The sequence below is a fragment of the Pezoporus wallicus genome, unplaced genomic scaffold, assembly GCF_028554395.1.
Source record: "Pezoporus wallicus isolate ANWC-B61680 ecotype Strahan unplaced genomic scaffold, APGP_CSIRO_Pwel_v1 contig_161, whole genome shotgun sequence".
Classification (NCBI taxonomy): domain Eukaryota; kingdom Metazoa; phylum Chordata; class Aves; order Psittaciformes; family Psittacidae; genus Pezoporus; species Pezoporus wallicus.
Genome location: NW_026642654.1, coordinates 12218024 through 12237355, shown reverse-complemented (window position 1 = coordinate 12237355; position 19332 = coordinate 12218024).

Here is a 19332-nt window from a genome sequence, read left to right as displayed (position 1 = left end):
TCACTCGCTCAATATACTAGTGCCTTTAATGACATTTTATCACCAGAGATTTTCTGAAATACTATTTTATTTTTTACCATTTTCTTTTTCATTTTTCTTCTTTTTCTTCTTTTTTTGTCTTTTTCTTTTACTTTTTCTAGATAGAGAGCATTGGGCAGAAAAGAATTTGGACTGATTTTTAAGTGAATAACAGAACTAGTATGATTGGACTACTACTCTAATGTACATCAAAACAACTATCTACATACTGCATACTATAGACTATAATAGACCTGATAACAGGAAAATCCCAGGATTTTGGCTTTTTCCTTTATTATAACAATATCTACATAGGCCTATCTGAAAGATTTTCATTTTTATCTTGTTCAAAAGTTTTCACTTGAGTTCCTATGTAAAGAATAGCTACTGATTCACATAATTGTTTGTAATATAAATGAGTGGCATGTCACTAGAAAGCTTCAATTTCCATTTAAAATAACAAAGTAAGGTTTCTCCTTTGGGGTATGGGCACAATTATTTTCTTCAGATTTGCAAATGATGGGTCTAGAGTAGCAGATGAGAATGGTAGAAGATCTTAGATTCTCTGAAACCCCAGATCAGTTTTGATTGGATTATGGCATGCTGTATGAAATATAAAAGATTTAATGCAGAGAAACTAGAGCCTATAATGGTGCATAAGAATGACTTATCAAACTGGCAGATATGAAAAAAAATCTTCCTATTTAATTTATCTTTTCCTCCAGGGGGTAGTACAATTGTTGTAACAATAAAATCAAACCTGAAATATATGGTTAAATGGAGTTACATATTAATGCTCAGAAAACATTCAAAATCTGTAGATAAGAAATGTTGTCTGCTTTTAAGGGACCAGAACAATGCATGATTGTCTAATGGTTTCCCATTTAAAAAAACTCACGATGACTCAATGTTTATCTCATCAAATGTATTTCTTGTTTAATCTGATTTACTTTTAGTGATTTATTCTGTCTGTTTTACACTTCATTCAAGTTTTGTTTTAGCCTGCTCAAAGAAGGTTTGAAAAGAAAACTGCGTCTTTTTCTGGGATACGCTTGACCTGTGAAAATTGTAAACTGGATTTTATCAATTAGATGTACATCTTATAATACTATTTTGTGGTTTCTGACAAGACCAAGTCTGTGACAAGATATTATCTCATTCATCTGAAGATGGATGAGGATAATGTTGTAAACTGTAAAGAGCAAATGATGTTCTATACAATTTTAGTCTGATGTATTGATCCAGTGTAAAATTATTGTAAGTAGAAAGAAAATCATCTCTACTATGTGTTCTCATTTTAAAATAGACAACTGAATTGTTACATATTGTCAAATATAATATCAAATTATCATATAATCCTTCAAATTAAGGGTGAAAAGTTCTAATGAGTAACATGTTCAGACTCAACTTTGTGCTCACAGGTTTACTTCTAAAGTAAATGATAATGTCACCTTGGATAAATGCTACCGACAAACAGGAGGCTAGCAAACGAAATCTGAAATATGTCTAAGCCTAGGACCAATCAGTCTATTTTCATTTACAATACTGTACATCTTTAATATTATCTTCCTCCACCAGTCGTGTTAATTAGGCAATTATCACTGTCCAAGTACTCTGCTCCTGAGTGAATTATGGTCATTTTTTTATTAAATTTGCATACAAATGTCACATTGCATGGTTCTTTTGCACAACTCACTGTCAGAATTCGTTCCCAGATAAGTAACTAAGTTGGTATTCAATGGCATATTTCATCTGGTACATGATCAGGTGGGAAAAGCTTGCAAGTTTAATTGAGATTAAAGAAAAATTGTAATTATCAAAATTAAATTAGAAAAACAGGATATAAGTGCAGTGGAAGAAAGGAATCTTGAATTAAGCTAGAAAATGTCATTACTGGACCATAGTTTCCTTTGACCAATATTTCAGAATCACCCTATACAGCATTAAAACATCTGGCTATAGCCTTTGTCGCTTGGTAGGAATAGATTTGATGGAAAAGGGGATTTTCCAGGAGGCAGATGGCAGTAGACAAGGGAGGATACACTGGAATTGGAAGGCCCTGGAATTTCCAGATCTTTGGACTAAAAACTTTTTTTTTTTTTAGTGAAGACTGCTTCATTCTGAAAAAAATGTTCTCTCTCACAACCTCCACTTTCCTCCCAGATTAAATCACTGTGGCTGGAGAATATTAATCCATTTGTTTTGGGGCAAAAGATTTTTATGCCCTTCATGGTTTAAGCCAGACTGTAACTCAGAACCACACAGCCATTTGCTAACCCCAGGCAGAATGGGGAGGAGAACTGAAAGAATATAAAGCCCCATCGACATATGAACAGTTTAATAACTAAAGTACACTATGATGATAACGCTAACAATAATAATAGAAATAACAAAGAGAGAAATAACAAGAGAGTTTTAGTTTTAAATTAAAAGGGAAAAGGAAAAAATCTAATAAACCTAAGTAATGCACAGTACAATAGCTGACCACTCATTGACCAATAACCAGCCTGACCAAAGTAGCAATTGGTCCTTTTTGGGTGATTCCTCCCAGTTTATATACTAGGCATGATGTGCTGTGGTATGGAATATCCCTTTGGCTAGTTTGGGTCAGGTGTCCTGCCTCTGCTTCCTGCTGGCTTCTTGTGCCCCTCCTCACTGGCAGAGCATGAGAGACTGAAAAGTCCTTGATCAGGATAAGCATAACTTAGCAACAAATGAAATATTGGTGTGTTATCAGCATTCTCCTCAGACTAAAGCCAAAAGAGAGTGCTGCACCAGCTACTGGAAAGGAAAAAAACCCAAACCGTTACAGCTGAAACCAGGACACACCCTCAGGGGATAATTGGAATGGAACCAGGAAGACTAATAAGGAACTTTAGGAGATGTGGACACAAAAATAGCAATTTCAGTAACATTGTGTTTTACAAGTGTTCAAATCCGTTGAGGACTTTATTAACTTGAGTGAAATCCCTCTGGTTGACAAAGGAGTATGAACGGTTTTTAAGCTTCCTGTTCTTATGGTGAACATTTCTAATAGCAATAAATTGTATTTCTGATTAATCACAATCCTACAAAAATATACAATTTGATTCACTACTCTTTCTCTGTGTCAAAATCAATATAAAACCCCTTTACATAAGACCAGGACATATTTCAACCCCTTCAGTGCCCTCAGCTGATTCAATCAGTTGCTTCCACACAGATGTGTCAAAAAACACAGATGACAAGTTTTCCTACTGGTCAAACCCTCTCTCACATTGCCAGTGATAGAGAACTTCTTGCTCACATGGCCAGATTTTTCCTGCAGACACCAAACGCAATGCCTGCACAATTGCTTCAACTGCAGCTATTGCTGTCTTGTCTTTTTCTGTATGAAATAGAATAGCTCTTTATTTGATTGTAAGAGAAAGATTTAGCGCTTAACTTTTTTGATATTTTTCCCACACACACCCCATGTAATTTACCCATTTAAAATTTATTAGTTAATTATGTTTGTGTGGTGGTATTTGAGATGTAAGGATCTCTTTATTTTGTTGATAGCAATTAATTAGTTTTCAGTTGAGTGTTTTTCTAGCTGTGATATTATGAGATGTTCGAAATAATAATTTATAGATTTAGTTAAGTATATTTCACTAATTGGGGAGCTGTGGGGATTTGTAATTGATTTAATTGAAGTTGAATGAGTTAGTAGATATATGGGTAGCATATAAAAAGCACACATGAGAGTGTGGGAGGCTGGGAGATATCTGAAAACAGAAAAACTGGCTGAGAATTTATGTTTGAAGTTTGGCTGTTCAGAAAGAAATACCACAAACATGATGTTTTTCTAATTTTTGCATTACATGGTAAATTAAGAAATATTATTCTGTATGATATTATATAATATTCTGGATTTTAACGTATACACATATGCATTCTACTTACATATATATTTATACACATTTAATTTTGAATAGCTTTCCTCTTGCCTGGTTTTAATATATGTAAGTATGTGCTTCTATGTACAAACATACATTCAAACACATATGCCATGTTTGCGCTTTATATATACCCAAAAGGTAATGAAGACAAGGAAGATAACCTGTTTACAAAGAATGAGACATCAAGTGGTAGCACATATTTGACGCAGAGGAACAAACCCTTGAGTATATAACAAAAATTTTAAAAAGTTTATGAGAGTAACAAATAGAAATGGAGCCAAGGCTACATGGCCAGTATTCCTCAGCCATGGGGCCATGCAAAATGAAATAAGAACTTAAACCCATTGACCATTTGTCAGTCTATGCTGCTGTAACTCTTCTCATCAGTCAGGATAGCTATGGGTTTCTCTGTGTCCTGGTGGCCAAGGACTGCAAGGAGGGTCACAGAGGACATTCTCAAGATACCTCATTTGTCAGCCATAGAGAGGGGAGCCAGAAAGTCTGTTGAACTATGAACCTTTCTTTATATCCAGTGGCCAGTTATGCTGACAGGCAGTTTTTCACCATTAGAAGTGTATGTAACATTCTACTATACTAGTCCACGGTGTGATCTGCAGCATTAGAGGATTTTTTTCTGAACGTTTTGTGTACATCTGAAATGTAAATATGTTTGAGTAGATTTTTCTTACTTCACATATTTCACTCCCTTTTTACAAGTGTAACTCAATGCTGGTGCTGTGTAACAGTACTCTCTGTACTAAGCTGCTGCAGTTTTGTACTAAGCAGCTGCAGTTTTTGTGTAATAGACTGTTGCAGTTTTGTAATTATGTTTCGATATCCTTTGCATTCCTAGAGAAAAAGAAGAGATGATGTAGTTCTGTTGGAAGGAGGGGCACTTAAGTACATACTTATAGAGAACAACCGAAAAACCAAAAGCGTGAAATGTTGCCTGTTAACTTGCACAGCTTAAACATGAGGGGAGCTGCCCAAAACACAAGCCTACAATGCAAAGGTGTGGACCTGATGCATAACCACTTTCGGAAAAAAAAGCTGTAATGAAAATCAAGACAGGTAAAATGCATACATCTCTTACACTCAGAGACTTGCTTACAGACAAAGGGAGAGCATATCTCATGTATAAGTAACACCAAGGATTAATTGTTAGTATAACTGAAATCTTAGGATTCCTGTGTGCAGTTCTGGTGTCCTCAGTATAAGAAGGACTTGGAGCTGTTGAACCAAGTCCAGGGGGTGATCATGGGGGTGGATCACCTCCCATATGAAGACAGGCTGAGAAAGTTGGGGCTGTTCAGCGTGGAGAAGAGAAGGCTGCGTGGAGACCTTATAGCAGCCTTCCAGTATCTGAAGGGGGCCTACAAGAATGCTGGAGAGGGACTCTTCATCAGGGAACTTCAGAAGGACTGTAGCGATAGGACAAGGGGTAATGGGTTTGAAATTAAACAGGAGAAGTTCAGGTTCGATATACGGAAGAAGTTTTAAAAATGTGAGAGTGGTGAGGCACTGGAACAGGTTGCCCAACGAGTGGTAAATGCTCCATTCCTGGCAGGGTTCAAGGCCAGGTTGACAAAGCCTTGGCTGACATGGTCTAGGGTGAGGTCTATCTGCCTATGGCTGTGGGATTGGAACTAGATGATCTTAAGGTCCTTTCCAACTCCAATCATTCTATGATTCTATGATTCTAATGATTATTAGTCCAGATGTAATTACTACAGAAAAAGAAAGAGTAACAATTCAGTTAGAGCTGTCCTACTCATACTCCTCAGCTGCTCCCCCTTCCTCTGTTCTTTGGGGTCTTATAATTGGTGGTTTCATCTTGTGTGGAATTTCATGGTATTTGTTCTCTATGTGGACTACTTCACTAGGAGGAGTTTGATATTGGTAGCTTCTTCTTCCTTAGTCTAGGATTCATTCGGGAACAGTTTTGTATTTTTGGTAACACACATTTACGCCTTTCTCTTCATTTTTTTACAGCTCCATGCTATATCCCAATTATATATCCCAACACTGCATATGGTATCTTCTGTGTAGGTTAGATATTACTTGGTTTTAATCCTGGTAACCCCTAAAAGCGTATTCTTACCAGCTTCAAATCTCCATTTCTTTTACTGACCATGGGCAAGTTTTTTATATACATGAGGTTTCTAGTTCCAAGCTTGTGCTTCATCTCTTAATGCTCCATGCCTGTACTTCCCCATTTTGCATCTTGTGTCTCCACTTCTAAAGGCATTTGCAGTGTTAGAAGGCCTGCATTTCTCTGTTTTATGTCATCTGTTAAAGTCATAAATACCTCATTCTACACTAAGCAACTGCTTCACACATCTATCTATATAAAACTGTGGTTGTCACACAAAAAGATTAAAAAAGCAAAAAACTAGTCAGAGATTCCTCACAATGTCTCAAGTGGTTGTTGTTTCGTTCTGATCCGAATAAGAAAGACACTCAAATTTTGATCTCTTAAAATAACCTTTACTGCAGCTAGAGCTATAAAGAAAAACAAGAGAGTATAGATAATTTTACAACCCTTCAGATACTGGGAACGCCAAGCTATGTGGAACCAAATGGACTCCAACCAGGGCACAGTATGCTATTAATGTCACATGCTTCGAAATGTTACTCCATGTTGGTCATTTGAACTTTTATAGGACTTTCTTAAAGGAAAGCAATTCTATTAGTGTTTTTTTTTATCATCAGATAAAAAAAAAGTCCACATGAGAACTTCTTGCTGCACTTCTAGATAAAGGCAAGGACTAGCAGGTAGTCCATTAGCAGAATGGAGCTGCCCACGCATTCCTCTGTTACAATTAGCCAGCTACATTCATCCTGTGGCCAGGGGAGACATACGGCATAGTGAAAGGCTGAAAGCCATGCTGTACATGCATGATAGCACTACACTCAGCTGTGCCCACAGGTGAATTAACCCGTAACATTTAACCCATAACAGGTTAACTGTTATATGGAACATTAATTCCTCAATGTACAATGGTCTTCCTATTCAGGATCATTAAATCAAGTCTTTTAGAGAAACTACTATCACTGCTTAGCCAAGTAAAACAAAGCTGCAAGGAGGTCGGAATCTTGAGTCAGACCAGTTATCTTAGTCCTAAACCCCTGCAACCTCAATACAATGATTATGGACTCTTACTAACAATGGCAGTACTGTATTGGAGGGCTATATGATTACAAATCATATAAGAAGTATAATATAATATAATATAAGAAGTATTATGGATCTAATTAATTGTCTTATGATAGAACTTGGGCTTGCTGCTGAGATAGGGGCACCATCATTTGTAGCTTATTAAGTAAAAGATGTTTTCTTGTTCAATGAGACAAGGTTGTTTCATGTTTTCATCGAGATTAACATCTACAAAAACTAAAGGAGCAACCCTTGCCTACAGTTTGAAAAATGTTTGGTTTTTTTTAAAAAAAATAAGATTGATTATTTGAACATATGTTTCTAAGCATTAATGAAATGAGCAGAATTATTTTAAGTATAACTCTCTGAATGTGAAGAATTTGCGTTAAGTATGTAACTGAATTCCCACCCCAAAAAAGCTGAAATTCTCAGAACAAGATGAGAGGAATAATAACACAATGAAAAGTCAGGGAAAGGAATAAAAAGTCTTTAAAGGTAAATTGACGTATATACAAAGGTTATGCACATCATGTAGCAATAAATTGAAGTGAGGTGCCTGCACTGAGCTCTGCGGGCAGGAAGGGCACTAATCTTTAACTTGGTATGTGAATGAGACGGCTGGAGCAGCTCTGCTCTGGAGCCAGGCTGAGAGAGCTGGGCTGGTTCAGCCTGGAGAAGAGAAGGCTCCTTTAGGGGGGACCTTAGAGAAGCTCCAGTGCCTAAAGAGGCTCCAGAAAACCTGGAGAGGGGCTTTGGACAAGCGCCTGTAGGGACAGACCAAGGGAGAATGGCTTCAACCTGCCAGAGCGGAGATTGCGATGAGCTCTTAGGCAGAAACTCTTCCCTGTGAGGGTGCTGAGGTGCTGGCACAGGGTTCCCAGAGAAGCTGTGGCTGCCCCATCCCTGGCAGTGTTCAAGGCCAGGTTGGACACAGGGGCTTGGAAGAAGCTGCTCTAGTGGAAGGTGTCCCTACCTGTGGCAGGGCCTTGGAACCGGGTGAGCTTTGAAGTCCCTTCAACCCAAATACTAAAAGTATAAAAAAGATCAGCAGGGATGTACAAGAAAGTCTAAAAATAATTGATGCAAGAAAATAGCCTATCAAAGATAGAAAATATCCAGCAAGAACTTGAAAGAACTTAGAATGAACCTTGGGTGAGAATACATGGATAATAATGTAAGGAAGAACAAATATGATGCAATGTTCAGATCAAATTTAAAAAAATATTGTAATATTGTGACCATCTTTACTTACTATGAGGTGTGGTCATGAAATCAGCAATTATGAAATCGGCTCCTTCATTAATGCAGCTCAGAAGTAAATAGTCTACCACAAAATTCATAATGAATTAAAGCTACTTGGAGTAGAGTTTTATCTATGTTCAAATATAAAAGTATAAAAGCACACGGTTACAACTTGAAGTTCTTTTTTCCTGCTCCCTTCTCCCCTCCATAATATTTTTAACTAGGATTGAAATAAATTGTTCCTTTTTCAAAATATTTTATTTCAAGTTTAAGTCAGGAAACAGAAAATTGATAACAGGTACTATGAATGGAAGTTTCACACAACTGCCTAAGCCTTTCTGATTTTAATTCAATCACGTTTCAATGCAAAATAAAATGTTGAAGCAGACACTGGGGGTCAAATCTCTGCTCAAAATGGGGCTGACTTTGAATTCAGATCAGGTTGTCCAGACCCTTCTTAAATTTCAGATATCACCAAGGGTAGTTTGGCAACATTCTCAGGCAACTGGTTCCAGTGTTTGATCACCCCTGTGGTGAAAAAGTTTTCTTTAGAACAATCTGGACTTTATCTTGCTGCAATGTGCATGACCTTCTGTTCTTTCACAATGTTCATGTAGAACGTGGCTCTGTACTTTCCTTCACCATGTGTTAGGTAGTTGAACACAGCATTAGATCATCCCTTAGGCTTCTCTTCAATTTGAACAAAAGCAACTTCCTTGGTTTCCTCTCATACATTCTGCTTATTTGTATTTATCTGCTGGAGGACTTTTTTGTATAGGGAAGTGAAAAACTGGACACAGTTCTCCACATGCAGCCTCAGCAGAGCCAAGTAGATCATGGTAATCTTTTCCTTTGGCCACATATTTGCACTTTGTTAATATGGCCCAGTATGCAGTTAGCCTTCACTGCTACAAGGGTACACTGCACATTCCTGTTCAAGCTGCAGCACCCTGTTCCTCCCTTTCTCTTTTTGCTTTGATCACCAACCCTGCAAAAAACTAGTTTAAGGTCCTACTTGCTAGATTAGTAAGGCTGTTGGCAGATATGCTCTTGTTCTGCTTTGTTATCTGACTAGAGCACCTTCCCAGCAGTCCTTGCTCCTCAGGGTGATAACAGGAGGATAAAAGCATGTCCATAATACCTTCCCCATCTCCCAGTCGACCTCCCTGATGCCTTATGACTTGCTTACATGCTCCTCCAATCCCTTCATCTGGTGGTTCAACAATTTAGCGAGGGCACACCTTCCCAAGGTATCTCCCCCATGCATTAGGGACGAACACTCAGCACTTCGTGAAGTCTGAAACATGAATAGCTTTGTCTTCCCTTCATTTTGGGTCAAGGCCTCTGACATAACAGAGACAATTGTTCTAGCCAGTGCTGAGCACTAGGTCACCGTGTCCAATGCACTGAAAGCTTTGCATGCCAACTGCTGTATTAAGTGCTAAGGCCCTGTTTGCAAAACCTGCATGCTAGCACACCCTGCCTGCTAGCACTTCTGTTAGCATACCTTGCCTGCTAGCGCATACTTCTGTTAGTACTCTCTGGGTGTTAGTTCAATCAGATCTCGGTTGCCTTACAGGATATTACTTCTGCTTTGTTGTTTTTTTTTGTCTCCTGACTATACAACATGCTGACTGCATGAATCCTGAATCTCCTGCACAGTCCTTCTCCTCATCCTGTGCTCCCAGCAACAAATCCATAAGCAGACAGGAAAGCAGAAACAGTCATCATGGCTTAAGAGGTCCCCTCTCTTGCTTCCTTTTTCTACCTTTAGAAACTTGTGTTTCCCTTTGCTGATTAGCTGCTTTTTTTTGTGCACAGAAGTGCATCTTTACACCAGCTACATGATGATTTAACAAAAAAGGCAATTATATGACTATTTTTGCAACTGTTCAATAGCATTATATATAGCTTCTCAGTTGTGTAAGAGCTACATTGCCTCAAGTTTATTTGATTGATCCAGATTCCAGGACTGTAAAATAAATCTCTTCATTGGAAGTATGAAAAATAGAATAAGAAAGACAAAATCTTTCATGAGAAGAGACTTTTCCACACTTGACAATATTTCATACGCTGAAATAATTACTTGATCTACTGGTCTGTTTTATTATTTTGTTTCACCTGTCCATCTGTCTCCACTGATATCACTTCTTTTAAGCATAGATTTGAAATTCTTTGAGACCAGCTCTGAGCTTGTTCTTTGCTCAACAAAGGGCAATGGGTCCTGATGGATGACCGATGCTCTTACAAAATGCTGTAGCAAAACTGTTGGCAGTAATTTACAGTTATCATGAACTACCAAGACAGTGGCCGCTCTGCATTTCACATCCAGGAGAAAAAATGTAGAATATCATAGAAAATCACTATACCAAGCTGATATTATTATTTTCATTATTATTATTAATATTTCTCCTTTATATCTATATATTTCTTTTAAAATTAAAGTCACTGGGAAGAGATAAGTAGTTGCTTACCAATATCAACACAAAGAACAGAAGCATCCTCTTTTGCAGTCGTGTTGTTGTTGTAGAGTAATTGTTCCGTCTGAGGGCAGACACTTTGAGACTGCGAGGTGCAACAAGGAAGGAAAAAGCAAGAAAGAGGTCAGCAAAGCTGAGAGCTTGGGAAAGTCCAGTTTGAGGAGCAGGAGCCAGGCAGACAGGGCCAGACCTTCCTGGTGACAGAAATAAGTGTTTCTTAGGGAGGAGACTAGATATTGCTGAAAGTCACTGAGAGTACTAAACCAAGAAACTTCACTGCAGGAACACAATGGTCAAAACTAGGTTTTCATGTAAACCTGCCTCATTTCTATTCTGTCTTACCTACCCTACATTTTTCTGTGAAAAGTTAATTTGAATTTACATTTTAATGAAATGTGCTTTTATGAGTATAAAATCACTTATGGTCTTCTATAGAGAGTGCACCAGGAAGAAAATATTTAGGGAGATGCACTTAAGGCTCAGGTTAATTTATGATCCTGCCTGTTGTGTCACTATACTTTCATGAGAAAGCTACTTTAAATTTGTTTGTGTGCCATTAAATAAATGTTTCTCTCAGAGCCTCAGCACAGAAATGCATCCATCCCTCCTATGAACTCAAAACAGGACTGAAGTGAGCATTTCTCTGCTCAGACATTGCAGGAAAGCCCATAACTTCTTCATGTTTCTTCCCATATACACAAAATAGTGATGTTTGCAGTCCAGACTAAGTTGGTTCTCTCCTATACATGTGTTTCTCAGCTATTTTGAATGATCAAATCATGGAAGTTCAGGAAAAACTAAGGGAGCAAAAAGCTTTTAAAATTTAGCTTATTTTTCCTTGGAACAAAGATCTATGCTGATTTGAAAAACTGCATTTCCATTTCTTCTTGATCTTTAATTCTCCCAGAAGACAGATTGAAAATAAGTGAAGCTAATTAATTTCAAACTGGTGTTTGGTTTTTTTTGGCCTTTTTGATGAATATAGGGTGCTCTGTCACCAGTGGTGCACAGAGATACACAATATCTTTTCGTCAGCAAAGTGTGCTTCTACAATGAGCTTTCCAGCTCCTCTGTCACACATTCCCATGACTTTTCCAGGGATCTTTTCCCTTTTCGCTTTTTCCAGTTGCAAAAACTAAAAGATTCTCGGATCCAGCTCCATGTTAAAGTAAACATAATATCTTTCTATCTTTTTTAAACAGTGTTTTATTCCCTCATGATTGTGACTGAAATGACTTTTTAGTTCGTCATTTTTTCCTACAAAACTTCTTCCATTTTGGAAATCCTCACTACATTTCACGCTGGATGTGACAGCAGCATTTTTGTGCTTTCTGCACAAAAAATTACGTCTTTGAAAATGTAAGAGATGAGATGAGATACAAATTTTTAAAAAATATGACAGACAGTTCTCTTACTACATCATTATAAAACTCCTTTTTTTCAGTGAAATGAAATTACACCAGTATGAATAACACATCAGCTCCTTGTTTATTTCTTCTCTGCTGGTGGATCCCTGTGTCCTGAAGCCATTTTTTCAGTCATTTTTCTCTTCTTGATTCCTCCACTTCTCAGGAGGTTTTATTCTTTACCTTCTAGAGAGTCAAGCTTAAAGAATCAGTGTGACATAGTTATTTGTTGTTTTTATCTATCCCATGGTACGTGCCACTTTCCCTGCAGCTCAGGCTTTTAAATTAATCCCTAACTTTTCTCCAGGTTTTTACATGCTGCTGCAAGGCAAGGGCAGGAGGGAGCATGTAGTCTGCAGTCTGTAGCTGTCTAAGAATTATCTGTAGACTGCTAACAGAAAACTTAGGTTACTGTTCTCTTTTTTTGAAAATGATGACTCACATTTTAGTCTCGTGACAGTGTAAATCCAACTCTATTACTGGCCTAAACTGAGACCAGAATATTTCCCAGTATTTCTTCTTAGCATGGTATTATAGAATCATAGAACGGTTAGGATTGGAAGGGACCTTAAGATCATCTAGTTCCAGCCCCACTCTTATGGTCAGGGACACCTCACACTAAACTATGTCACCCATGTCACTCTCTGGCATTCTCATAAATCCCCTTCAGATACTTGAAGGCTGCTATGAAGTCTCCACACAGATTCTCTTCTCCAGGCTGAACAGCCCCAACTTTTTCAGCCTGTCTTCACAGAGGAGGTGCTCCAGCCCCCTGGTCATTCAGCAAAGATTTTGAACAGGACAGGTCCCAACACCAATCCCTGAGGGACACCACTCGTTACTGGTCTCCAGCCGGACATTGAGCCATTGACCACAACTCTTTGCGTGCGGCCATCCAGCCAGTTCTTTATCCACTGAGTGGTCCGTCCATCAAATTGATGTCTCTCCAATTTAGAGACAAGGATATCATGCGGGACAGTGTCAAACACTTTGCACAAGTCCAGGTAGATGACGTCAACTGCTCTATCCCTGTCCATCATTTCTGTAGCCCCGTCATAGAAGGCCATCAGATTGGTCAGGCAGGATTTCCCCTTAGTGAAGCCATGCTGGCTGTCACCAAGCACCTTGTTGATTTTCATGTGCCTTAGCATGCCTTCCAGGAGAATCTGCTCCAAGATTTTGTCAAGCACAGAGGTGAGACTGACTGGTCTGTAGTTCCCTGTGTCTTCTACTTTCCCTTTCTTGAAAATTAGGGTTATATTTCCCTTTTTCCAGTCATCAGGAACTTCACCTCACTGCCATGATTTCTCAAATATGATGGCCAGTGGCTTAGCAACTTCATTCACCAGCTCCTTCAGGACCTGTGGATGGATCTCATCAGGCCCCATGGACTTGTGTAGGTTCAGGTTTTAAGATGATCTCAAACCAGATCCTCTCTTACAGTGGGCCTAAGGTCTTCATTCTCACAGTCCCTGTGTCTGCCTTCCAAGACTTGAGCAGTACGGTCAGAGCACTTGCTGGTGAAGACTCCATTTTACAGTCATATTGTTTTTTTAGGCTAGATTTGAGTATGCAACTGGCAAAGAAAAATATGCGCATTCCAGAATAAATCCTTTAATTGGAAAAAAAACCCTTCTAGATTATATCCATTGATTTAAAAGTTACTTTTTATGCTTAACCATGGTCCAAATATTTTTGCAGGATAGATGTCTATGGATACCACTGAAGTAGTAAAGTGAATCCCAAGTTAAAGATTGGAGAAGACGTGTGTGAAGCTGTTATTACTATTGCTGGAAAAGCGCTAGTACAGAAATGTAACTAACAATAAAAAAGTTAAACAGTTCTCTCAGTGTGGTGACTGATAAAATTTCAGCATTCAAGCCCTGTATGTACCCTCTACGCAGGGAGAGTGCCACAAGCTAAATGCCTACATCTTGCACCATTAACTTATTTAATTTCCAGATTCCATTTATAAGACAGCACTCTAGTTAATAATTGTAGCATAATCTTAGAATGTCTCTTCTCATCTCTTCTCCTTAGAACGTTGGGCACATTCGCCTGTCTTCGTGTTGACGCACAAGCATATTCCTATTAACTTTCATGAATGAGATACAAATGCTGCAGTGAGAAAGCTGTCCCCCTCCCCAATTACAAAATAACAGCAGCAAATAAATGATATTTTATATGTGCCCGAGATACGAACTCCATTGAAAAAAGTCCCCCTCAGGCTGTCTTGGAGATGCTAAAAATCTCAAGCCAGGCTGAGAATACAAAATAATCCTGAAAGCTGCCAATGTTTAAATTAGCATAATCCAGAGGTGGGGTTTTATTGTTTTGTTTATTAATACAAAACACGATAATCAGGGAGAAAAACGTCATTGTAAAATCAGAACAAAAATAACACATTTAAGAGCTTGCTTTTTCCTCTCAGTGTTTTCTTCATTGAGTTTAATTAAACTCTCCATAACCTGATGAGCAAACTTCCAATTAAACTCTTGTAATAAAAGAGTAAACATATAAAATAGATGCCTTCATGAGTAAGCACATCTGAAATCTAGGTATTCTAGTAAATGCTAATGAGGTTTCAGAAGTATTCTGAATGAAACAGCTGATCTAGTGGAAACAAAAAAAGAATACTTTAATTCTCACAGTATCATTATGGAACAGGAAGATGATATCAGCAACATTTTCCAGATACAGTAATTGAGATAATTTGAAGGGTCAGTTAACTCACTCTCACAGAAAATTCACATGAAGTGTCAGAGGGGTGGGATAGGAAGTAAAAAGCATTCAAGGAATGCAAGGAAAAAAAAGTAATTTGGTATTTCCAACAGGTCAGTGTACTATAGATTCCATAGCTCCCACCCAGCTACTAGAAACCATGAGGCACTCTAATAGGGATGTCACTTAGCTTTAGAATTCTGCGGCCATATATTGATGTTATTAGATGGATATGTACATGGTAATCAGCTTCTGGTAGAAACAATAAGAATTGATTTAAAATAAAGGAAAGAACAAAAAATTCTCTAATAAAGTCAAAATTAGTATCTGGTACTGATACTTTGGAGAAGAAGAAACTTTGAGAAATCTCTTTCAGAAGGTAGATAAACACAGGATCTTAATTGGCTTCATGAAATGATAAAAAAAAAAAAGAATTTCAGACTGTCCTGGGTTCAGCTGTAGCAGTTATTTTTCTCCTTAGCAGCTGGTGCGATGCTGTGTTTTCACCTGTAGTCTGGGAACAGTGATGATAATACTTATGTTTTTAGTTGCTAAGTAATGTTTACTCCAATCAAGGACTTTTTCAGTCTCATGCTCTGCCAGTGAGGAGGGGCACAAGAAGATGGGAGGAAGCAGAGACAGGACAACTGACCCAAACTAGCCAAAAAGGGTATTCCATACCACAGCATGTCATGACCAGTATGTAAACTGAGGGGAGTTCCTCAGAAGGTCCAGATCACTGCTCTGGTCAGGCTGGGTATCAGTCAGAGGGTGGTGAGCAATTGTATTGTGCATCACTTGTGTTTATTGTTTTCCTTTCCCCCTTTTAGTTTTATAATCTCTCCCCTTGTTATTTCCCTTATCATTATTATTATTGGTGGTAGCAGTAGCGGTTTTATGTTATACCTTAGTTACTGGACTGTTCTTATCTCAACCTATGGCATTTGCATTCTTTCAATTCTCCTCCCCATCCCTGCAGGAGATGCTGGGGGGAAAGAGGGGAGAGTGAGCGAGCAGCTGCATGGTTCTGAGTTACCGACTGGGCTTAAACAACGACACAGACTTTGGTGTCTGTAGTGCATGTGCTGATACTTTAGTAAAATGCAATATGACTCCAAATATTAGATGTGTAGGTGTGTAACGTGTGTAATGTACATACACATATAACATCACCCTCCTGAACAAACTTTATTTGCTTAGAAGATGGGAACTGTTTCAACAGTTTCTATACGTAGAGGAGATTTTATCTGCAGTATTGCTGTAATACACAGTGATCTCATTCTGGTCAGGCTTTAAGACCAGGAGTTCTTTGGGACTCCCATTTCCTACATTTCTTCCAAAAAAGCAACAAAAGGCTAGAAAGTTGATAGGAAAGTTGGTTAAAAGGTTTTGTACAGTGTAACAGTACATTATATTAATGAATTCTGTTAATTGTACTTTACATCCTGTGCTGTGTCTATCTCAGGGTACCCAGTGGTAAAGAAACATGGGCATATTGGAGAAAGTCCAGCAAAAGACCACCAGGATAATAAAGATTTTGGAGCATCTGATATACAAGGAGAGGTTGGATGAGCTGGGACTCTTCAGCCTGGAGAAGAGAAGGATCAGAGAGATCTTATCAATATAAATACCTGAAAATGGGGGTGGGGGAGTTGGGCAGTGGACATGAATGGAAACACAGGTAATAACGTCTGAACACAAGAAATTTTTTTAAATTTGAAAGTGTTCAAACACAGGAACAGGTTGCCCAGAGAGGTTTTGGAATCTCTATTCTTGGAGATATTAAAAACAGTATGGTACCCAGCCCCAAACAGCATGGTCTGACTGATCCTGTTTTGAGCAAGGACACTGGAGTAGATCATCTCCAGAGGTCCAGTCTAACCTCAAATATTCTATGACTCCACAGTTCGAGAGAACTAAGCAAAGTGTGATTTAGGGGTGTAAAATGCTGAACCTATTCAGTGCCAAAAATAGCAAACTGTAGTATCTGTGTGAAGCAGCTGGTTAAAATTACAAGGTCACCATGTTTCCCACTTTACCACAAAATCTGTTGGGATTTAAAATGTTTTGCCATTTTTATTTTTCTTGCCAGGTTTTCAGGTCTGCTAATGTAGCTGTGCTGGTTTGGGCTTGGGTAAAGCCCTGGTTCGTGGCGTTTCTCATCAGCTTCTTGTACCATCTCATAATTAAAAGATTTAACCTAAAGTATTTTCTTTTATACTGGGACTCTGACAGAGATAATAATACTTTATTGTCAGGTGTGCAATATTGTGTCTCACTGGGTGTGGTGGTTCTTCCTGGGATAGAGTTAATTTTCTCCATGCTCTGTTTCAGATTTGTCCTGGGAAAAGTGTTGATAATACAGAGATATTTTAGTTACTGCTGAGCAGCGCTTATACAGAGTCAAGGCCTTTTCTGATTCTCATCCCACCCCACCAGTGAGCAGCCTGGGGATGTAAAGGAGTTGGGAGGGGACACTGCCAGAATAGCTGACCCCATCTGATCCAAGTAATATCCCAGACCATATGGTAACATGCTCAGTGTATAAACTGGCAGAAGAAAGAAGGTGTGGATGTTTGGAGTGATGGCGTTTGTCTTCAGAAGTAACTGTTACCCATGATGGAGCCCTGCTTTCCTGCATATGGCTGAACACCTGCCCGACAATGGGAAGCAGTGAATTAATTCATTGTTTTGCTTTGCTTGCATGCACAGCTTTTGCTCTACCTGTTAAACTGTCTTTATCTCAACCCACAAGTTTTCTCACTTTTCCATTTCTCTCCTCCATCCCACTGGGGAGGGGAGTGAGTGAACAGCTGTGTGGTGATTAATTGCTGGCTGAGGATATGACAAACAGTGGCTTAATGATATGCCGTACAAGAGAATATGCTAACATGAAATCACACCTAAGTAGTTTTTATTTTTCAGGTTTCTCAAAATAAGACTGATATTTAGTTAAAGGAAAATATTATTTTTATCCTGGCTGACAAGAAATGCGAGCCTCAAATATGTTATAAAGAATTTAAAACTCCACCTCATTAATATTTTTGTTAGAAGTTTTACTAATATATTACTGTATAATATACATAATAAAGCTGGTTAAAAATTATGTATTATCTCTATACCAGTGTTTCTTTAAAGAGGAGAATAAAAAAATAACTTGTAATTTTTTTGTGAGTATTCAGCTAAATAGTGTAGCTACTAGATTAAATATACTGAAATGTGTAGAGTTGTTAATTGGCTAAGATTGCAAAATATCTATTACTGATCTAAAATGAGCAATGGAGAGATTCTGCCATCATAGAGTACAGTGGTCCAGAGTTTTCTCCAGCAGTGATATTCTATGCTTTTTATGTTTTTCCTTTATTTTGCATTATATTTCCTAATACAACCCCAATGAGCTACTACTTTTTTTGCAATGAAAACAGAAATGAACTAAGTAATGTTTTTCCTTTTTTTTTTTTACCTCTGGGTTAATGCAAGTACTATGACATCTAAAGTGCATTTTCATTTAGGTAGACATGACATAAGCAGTCTATATTTTCCCACAGCTCTTTCTACTTCACTGCTGATCCAGGGAATTGAACATGATTGCACTGTTATGACGGTTTCTGAACCACTATCCACAGACTAATGCAAAGCCATATAGCAAAAGCAACTGCAGGCAGAGGCAGGAAAACTCTGACAGGGATTGCAAGTAGTTGTCCTTTCTCAACAGATATCTCACTTTGAATGAGAAATGGAAACCTACAGAAATTAGGTCTGTACAGACGTACAGACTACAGAAATTAGGTCTGTACAGACCTACAGACTACAGAAATTAAATTCCAGACACAGTAAATGTAGGGAGATGACAGAATTTGAAGAAATGGATCTTGAAGTCAAACAAAAGTTGCAAGAGGAAGGTAAAAAAAGAGAATATTTGGGAGAGCATGCATCTATCAGCTACTTCTCTAAATGTCAGATACAAACCATTCCTACATTTGCATTTACAAATATGAAAATCTACTTGCTAGAGATATTACTAGATGCTATTAAACTGTTACTTTATGTTACTAAAAGAACACAAACATCTGAAATTTATCAGGTGGCATGTTTCTTTTGCTCATGTTTATATATTGCTGTGCAGATGACAACAAGTAGTGTTTAGGGTACATAAAGTTTGAAGTACATAAAGTAATCCTTCATTATCTAATGTGAAATGTAGTCACCATAAAGATCTGTATACAGAGTGGTCTGGTTTGCAGCAATGTTTCAACTTTCAGGAGTGGTGTAAAGACATAATCAGACAATCTGGAATCTCTTCCTGACAGACAATTGCCTTCTGTCGCCATGCACGGCACATCATCAACACTTCTGTAACCTTCTCTTGCCTTTTCTACACCTGCCCC